The 8,187-nt window shown below is 38.3% G+C and overlaps 1 long non-coding RNA gene across 1 annotated transcript; it reads left to right on the top strand.

Annotated features, from left to right (window-relative positions):
* Nucleotides 1-7,463: 7,463 nt before the first annotated feature.
* On the top strand, nt 7,464-7,912 carry LOC148843288 (uncharacterized). The gene is made up of 2 exons (XR_016103296.1): nt 7,464-7,567; nt 7,663-7,912. It is a non-coding gene; the product is annotated as an uncharacterized LOC148843288 (long non-coding RNA).
* Nucleotides 7,913-8,187: the final 275 nt, after the last annotated feature.

Here is an 8,187-nt window from a genome sequence, read left to right as displayed (position 1 = left end):
AATTATTAGGAGGTTTTGATCTTCACCATATTTCAGTCATCACTAGTTAGCAAGAGTCCCTCTTCTCCTCCACACCCCTGCCCTAAATGAGTGGGTTTGGTTTGCTTAGTTTTCTTTCAGTTTCTTAATGTGACGAGGAAATTCAGAAAGCATTAGTATTTGGTTTGTTATTAGTTTTTTGTAAGGCAAGGCATCCAACAAATAATGAACATTTACTAGTATATAAAAAAGATCAAAACCTGGTCCTGATGCAAAAAGGTATATAAGCATAAATTGTATTGTTTCCTTTCTCAAAAACAGGAATAGACCAAATAGAGTACCCTGAGTCACCCAACAAACCGGGGATCACCTTCTAGTCCTTTTCATCTGGAGGATCCTTTCCCTTGTAAAAGGAGAAAATGCTGGTGACTAACAATTTCAATCCATAACTGTGTTTATTTTTGGGTGATTTTTAGTACTTCACTGATAAAAAAAAGTTAGAACTCACAAGAAAGTTTAAATCAGTAACTCGAGAATTTTTTGTTTTCCTCCTGGAAATTTGGATCACTGTAATGCATCAATTTGGTATCAAAGCAAAGAGTGGAGTGCTTCAAAATAGCTGGACAAGGATTCGTTGTTAAAATGTTGGTCAAAGAAGATCTTATCTAGTGAAGTTGTCAACAAGTCCAGAATTTGAACAAGGGTCAACCTGGCTAAGTCCTTGGATCCTTGGGAGCCATGCGAATCTAGCATCCTGGTTGGTTTAGAAGATGCTCTACAAGTTTCTGTGATTCAGGTCATTAGTCATGGAAAAAGTGGCTCTCTGGGTTAAGTCATTGAGTTTATTTTCAGACTTAGTTTTGATGACATAATAAGGAAGTGGGGAGCAACTGCAGCTTTTTCGTCAGCTAAGAAGAAATCTTTAAGGGATTTTGGGACCCCCCCCAAGTTAGACCTCCTTAAGCTAAACTTCGATGGGAGCATTTTTGGGAATCCGGGTCCGTTTGGAATTGGAGGGGTTTTAAGAAGTGAAAGTGTAGATATTGTGGGTTTTAAGAAGTGAAAGTGTAGAATCAGATCAGGCAATATCCAAATTCGAACCCGATTAGAAAATTCGATATCCGACGGATATTGAAAATTAATATCCGAATTCAAATCCGATTAAATATTCGAATATTTGATTCGATTAATTAAAGATTTTAGATAATTAATTAATATATAAAATAAAATTTTTATTGATATAAAGTATATAAATTATTTATATAATTTAATTATTATATATAAATTATATAAAATATTTTATATATTATATATAAGAATTAAATAATCGGTTGAATTCGAATATTTATTGAATCTAATCAGGTCATATCCGAATTCGAATCCGATTAACTATTCAGTAAGAATAGGACATCTGAATTCGACCAATTAAATATTCAAATTATCCAAATTTGATTCGATTATACCAAATATCGAATTCGAAATTGGATTTTCGAATACCGTTGACACTCCCAGTAGTTTGTCCTCTTTTTGACAATCTTGTTTTTTCGTGGGGGTAGATCTGGATGGTGAGGCTATATTGTGTTGCCAGTGGTAAACATTTACACCCCCATTTGACTTGGCTGGATTTCACTGAGGCCATCTGTGTAAGGTTTGGACCATCTAATTATGAGGATTACGATGAAATTTTCTCAAAACTTGAACAAACTAGCTTCGTAAGAAATATAATATTGGCTTGTTGAGTTTGAAAACTTGGCCACATGAGTCCATGGCTGACCTGGAAAGGATCTAGTTTGATGTTTTGTTGGAGGCTTGAGAGAAGTATCCTTCCTGGAGGTTAAAGCTTGGAAGCTCATGACAATGATAGCGGCAACCAGTTTGGCCAGGATCCAAGAGTGGTTAAACTACCCGAAAACGACCTCCAAGGTAAATACTCCATTCCTTCCAACCCCTGCTAAATGGTTGGATAAGTTTATGCTACTTGTCAGAAAAAGTTCACATCAGGCCATAATTGTAAATCTTGGTATTCTTGCTACAACCAAAGGATGTGGATGAGCTGAATGGGTCCAACTACTTGGACCAGATCCTGCTGGTTGAACTTGTGAAATCCAATGAGCCCTAGGCTAACTGAGATCTCTCTTCAGGCCTTGACAGGCCTAGCTTTCCCTCAAACCATGAGAGTGAAAGGCCAATTAATGGGCCAGAAAGTGTCTATGCTCATGGCCAGTGGCAACACATTAAATTTCATCACAATGGACTTTACTATACCGATGGACCTTGTGGTACAACCCACAAATCCCTTTTCAGTCCACGTAGCTTACAGTAATAGCCATGACTGTGATGGGCTATTGCCAAGATGTTGGGCTTTAGGTCTAAGGACAAGAACTCAATGTTGACTTGTACCCACTGGAGCTAAGTGGAGCTAATGTTGTCCTTGGGATACAATGACTTTGACAGTTGGGCTCGGTAAGATGTGGTTGGGCCCAACTCCCTATGGATTTCAACATAGGCAAAATACCATATCATTTAAAAGGTCTAATCCACCTCTACTACAAGCAACAATAGTCGACCTAGCGCTTAAGTGTTATCACATCAGACAATAAGTTTGGCATGTCTAAGATTACTACCTCCACTACAGGCTAAGTCTATGGGAAGTGTGTATAAGATCATTGAAAAAATGTTAACATCAGGATTAAGAGTGGTGCTGGGTTCTATTATCTCTATATTCCAAGGGGTTATTGTACATAACAAGCATTCTGGTCGGAGTCTTAATTGCCAATAAGTTAATAAATTCAACAAGAAAAATTGTCTTGCTGATAAAAAACAAAGAAGAATGAGTGAGAGAAAAGGCTTTGTATGCAAAATTGACTCGGAGAAAACCTATGATCAAATGTACTTATCAGAAAAAGAAACCTATGCTCAAGTGAACGGGGCTTCCTTGTTTTACATGATGGGTAGAATGCATTTTGGGTAGGGGTTTGACTATGATGCCAGAAAGACATGATACCAGAAAAACTATAACCAATCAACTAGAACCGTAAAAGTGGTAACCGATCATGTGGGTTTTCATCAAAATTCACAGGGGTTTTCATTGGTCAAATCCTTTCTGGTATCACATGTCTTTCCATCATAATAGATTTTCCCTTTGGGAAGAAGTGGAGAAATTGAATGAAAGTGTGTTACCACAGCAAGACTTTCCATTCTCATTAACAGTCTTGCAAGAGGCAACTTCAGAAATTCCAGGGACTGAAGCAAGGGGACCCACTTTCGCCCTTGTGGCAGAAGTGGAGAAACTGGATGAAAGTGTGTGTTGCCACAGTAAGATCTTACATTCTCTCATTAGCCTTGCAAGAGGCAACTTCAGAAGTTCCAGGGGCTGAGGTAAGGGGACCCATTTTCACCCTTGTTATTTCTCATAGTTATTGAAAGGTCTAAGCAAGATGACAGATAGCGCTATTGGTGGGGGATGTCTAGAAGGCTTTGAAGTTGGAAGAAATGGTTTAAGAATCCTCCTTCAGTTTCCAGATGACACACTATTCTTTTGTGATGTAAAATCAGAGCAAGTTATTAATTAAGGTACTCCTATCATCCTATGTTGCTTTGAGGTGATTCAGGACTAAAAGTCAACCTAGCTAAAAGTGAAATGATGGCAATGGTGGAGGTTGAAAACCTGCAAGATTTGGCTCCAGTAGGGGCAAGGTGCATATCAAAAAGTATTTGGCCTCCGGTAGTGGAAAGAGTGGGAAAAATATTGTCCTATTGGAAATTCAGATATCTAAAGAGGGGCAAGTTAACCTTCATTAAAAGTGTTTTGGTTAGCATTCCAGTCTACTACATGTTCCCCTTCCCCATCCTGATGGAGATTGCTGAGAAGCTAGAAAAATTGATGAGATATTTCTCTGGGATTGGATGGAAGGATACCCACAACTATCATTTGGTGAGCTGGGACCAGATTTGTAAGCCAATCAAGTATGGAGGGTTGGGAATCAGAAAAATGACGAATTTCAATCTTGCTCTGTTGGGTGGATGGTTCTGGAGGCTCTTAATCGAACCAAGTGAGCTATGGAGAATGCTGATTGCAGAAACATATGGTGTCCAGGCCAATGGTTGGGATGCTTATGAACCAAACCCACCCTTATGGATGAGGAGTATGGAAAGGTATTTACAAGGCTTTCCTTCTTTTAAGGGTGTGAAATACAATATAGGGGATGGAAGTAGGTTGAGTTTCTGGAATGATCCATGGTGTGAGGAAAGACCATTAAAAGAACTATATCCAGAATGTTTTTGATGTCTATAAGCAAAGATGTTTTAGTGGCACCTTCCCACACTAGACAAGTGATTCAGTGATCTGGACTCCTTGTCTCCTCTAGAAGAAATTTTAACAACTGGAGGTGGCCGACTATAAGCAAAGATGTTTCAGTGGCACCTTCCCACACTAGACAGAGTGATTCAGTGATCTGGACTCCTTGTCTCCTTCCTTTAGAAGAAATTTTAACAACCAGAGGTGGCCCAGGTATCAGATCTATTGAACTGGGTGCAGAATTAAAGGACTAATTTTCATTGCTTGTGACAGGTTCCTTTCCTAGTAAGATTGTCTGGGAGGAGCAGCTCCCGCTAAGATTAGATTCTTCACTTGGGTTGCAGAAGAAGAGAAATGTCTAACAAAAGAGATGCTAGTGAGAAAGGGCTACAGCGAAGATTAGAGGGTGGTAATTCTGTGTGTTATGCTGAATGGAAGTGAATGGGAAGAGTTAATTCCTGAATCTGTTTGTTTTGAGATATAGGAAGATTAGGCAAACATCAGGGATAGGGAAATGGCTCATGAATGTGTAAGACAGTAAGAAGACAATGGAGAATGCTCACTATTTTCAAGGTTATGACTCATGATACTAGCTACTGCAGTGTTACCTTTTTCATCACTAGCTGAAATTCTATTGGTTGAATAAAGAAATTACATTGCAGTGCCTAAACACCCCTATATTTGGCCTAGCCCCTGCTAGCCACCCCACTGTTTGTACATATTGCCAATTTAGGTAATCAAACTCTAAAAACAAATTGAGTTCTGGTTTCTCCTCATGTAGTAAGCTATCTGCCAAATTGTTGGAAGATCTAGGAATTCAATAGAAGCTTGTCTTCAGTTCTTCTGCCATGTATTTGATTTCTCTCATAACATGTCTATTTTTCCAAGAATCCATGCATCTTCCTCTCAATCATCTAACTACTATATGAGAGTCCCCTTCCACCATCAAGCAACTAGAAGTCAAATCTTTAGTGAGTCTTAAACCTTGCAAGACTACCAATAATTATGCCCTTGTTGAGTCCCCAGTACCAATAGGTCTTGACAGAATATATGGCAATTATCCACCCATGTTTCTAAAACACCCCCAACTCCAAGAGCAAGTCAGACTTTCCCAAACTTCGTTCATAAGGGAATATGAGATGTTCCTAGTACTTGTCTGGTAAGACTGCAATCAGTCCTAGTTTTAATGTAAAATAAACAAGAAAGAAAGCTGACAATAAAAGAAGAAGAAGAGAAGAAGAGGAGAATGAGAAGAGAGAATACGAAGAGGAGAAAATCAAAGAAGAGTGGGGGTCATAACTAAGATTGTCGCCCCACTCAACTATTTATATTAATGGTTTAAAACAGGGTAAAAACCAGAATTACCCCTACTGCTTACATATGCTAAAAGATAACAGAAAATAACTACCAACTAAGCAACATAAACTGGCATACAGCAGTGGGGACCACATTATTGTTCTACATCTCTACAGTAGTTTAAGTGGCACCCTAATGAGAATGTTTTCAACTATAGCTTCCTTTGATATTTCTCTTTGAAAATTATAGCATTCCTTTCCTCACAAATACACAATATAGGTGCCCCTGTTAGCTCCATAAGATGCTCCGTTTTTTGGTGGAGAGAAGAAAGGACTCAAGATACTTTCCACATTTCCTGGACAGGTCCAACTGCATCCAAACAGAGAGAAAAACAAATCCCCAAATACCAATCAGAAAAATAAAAGGAAAAAAAAGAAAGAATAACTAGGCCTTCATTCATGGATTCACCACCTTTTCTACAAACAAAACATGTTTTAGGAGAGCTACCAATTAAGCCTTCACTCATGGAGATTCTAACAGGTATTTATTTCCACATGATGCACTTTCCAACGAAAAGCTCTAATTTTGGTAGGTACCAGTCCTTTCCATAGCAATCACAGGACCCAACTGAGTTGTATTACCACAAGAGAAGACAGAGAAGAAAGGCACAAAAGAAAATCTCAGAAGGATGAGGGGTCCAAATTCTTCTGTCAAGGGGAAAAAAATCAAGGAAACCTCTTCCAAGGATTCAATGAGGGATGAAAGAGCTGATAGCTAAGAGTCCCTAAGGCCTTTTCAGAGCCTGAGTTCCCAAGCCGGACTGTGTAACAAAGAATAGACACATTGAGATAATAGAATCTTTGATGGAAGAAAGGGAATATAAAAGTAGGACGTTAATGTGCTTTAATGTGTGCAATATGTCATGAACTAATTCTGTATTCTACATACATACATACATACATATATGTGTTTGTGTGTATGTGTGTGTGTATATATATATATAGATAAACAATTGTTTTAGCATAATTATTTTTGTCTATACTCAATGGGACGTTTTGTCCTATTGAATATATCATATGCCAGAAAAAACAAAAGAAAAGAAGGAAAAGAAGCACTTACAGAATAAATACAATATTTGGCCCATTGGCTAGCACCAAGTTGCAAAGATGAGAAGCCCTATAATAGTTCTTTGTTACCTGGTTAATTGATTACTCTGCATTGGATTGCAGTAGGTGCAAATGAATGGGATTTGGATAGGTGTTTTCAACTAAAGTTCTAATGTCATCTGGTATGGAGTTGTAGATAGTGAGAAATAGTGCTGGTTTTGATGTCCTCACTCAGCTACAGTCAACGATCGATCTGTGAAGGAGATGAAAGTTAAAACTGTTGGCTCTTTTAAGACCATATGGGTATTGTGTGCAAATTAATGGTGGGGAGGAAGGTGATTAAATGTTGGTTTTGGAATTTTTTTTTTTTTTTGTTTGGAAACGGTAACTTCATTAGATCACTTCAAAAATAACTTTCCAGATTTAAGTACAGCTGTCAACCCCTAAGTAGGTGTTGAGCCCCAGTAATCTTTCTTACAAAACTGCCCAGAACATACTCTCCCTCACAGTGCCTTGTTTAGCCAACGTGTCAGCTAAACCATTAGCTGATTTCCTTGTCCATTTGAAGCATGCACCGATCTCCCTTGTTATATTGTGGATTTCCCTTATGGGCTGTCTATAAATCCAGTCTCCCAACTTACCAGATTGCAGCCACCATCTACTGAAAGCATTCTCATGTTGGTTTTGGAATATCAATCTAATCCTTTGTTCCCTCTTTTATTTCTCTTTGTTATAACTAAGTAATATGTCTCCTCTAATTCAATCTAATAGTGAGGACAAAATACAGGTGCCCAAGTGAAGAACTTAGAAAGTTTTGTTACTGGAGGGATAGGTGGACCAACCAAGTGATGATCTGCTGCAGAATATGGCAGTCCTGGATGCTGGAGAGGTAGGAAGTGTTGGTTATGAAAAGAAAGGGCATATCTGTAATGGTTTTGTCAAAAATAATGAAATTCAGCCAGCTCTTACATGTTTCATTTGAAGGTCTGAAGAAAGGCAAAAACTGTCTTCTTTGAAGAGGAAAATGAGACTCAAAAGGGAATGGAAAACAGGGTGCTGTTCAACAAAATTTCATGATGGTGAAAAAAGACAAAAATAGTTGTGCGATATTAACCATGCCAATTATATCATTATATGTGCCACATGGGCACTCTTGTCTTTTTACTTTTTATTGTACTGCCACCCTAATATAAATAAGATCCTAGGAGCCACCAACCTAGACTTTTAGCTCCCATACATTTCTTCCTCTCTCTCTTCTTCTCTTCTCTCTTTATCTTGTCTTCCTCCCTTTATCTCTTGGGGAATAATATGGTATCAGAGCATATTTCTGGGACCTAAAATTAGTCCAATCAAGTTTTCTCCTTTCTTCTTACCTCTTTTGGGATTGAAAGTTCAAGGAACTCCACTCAACCTGGTATGAAACAGCTTCAGGTGCTTTCCTCTCTTTTCTTCTTGGTTGTAGCACCAATAAAACTTATTAGTTGTGGTGGCTGAATGCTATGAGGGCTT

The sequence above is a fragment of the Nelumbo lutea genome, chromosome 8 (assembly GCF_056320005.1).
Source record: "Nelumbo lutea isolate HS-2025 chromosome 8, American lotus-T2T, whole genome shotgun sequence".
Taxonomy (NCBI): Eukaryota; Viridiplantae; Streptophyta; class Magnoliopsida; order Proteales; family Nelumbonaceae; genus Nelumbo; species Nelumbo lutea.
Note: the sequence above shows the minus strand (reverse complement) of the source record. Positions and strands in the feature narration are given on the sequence as shown.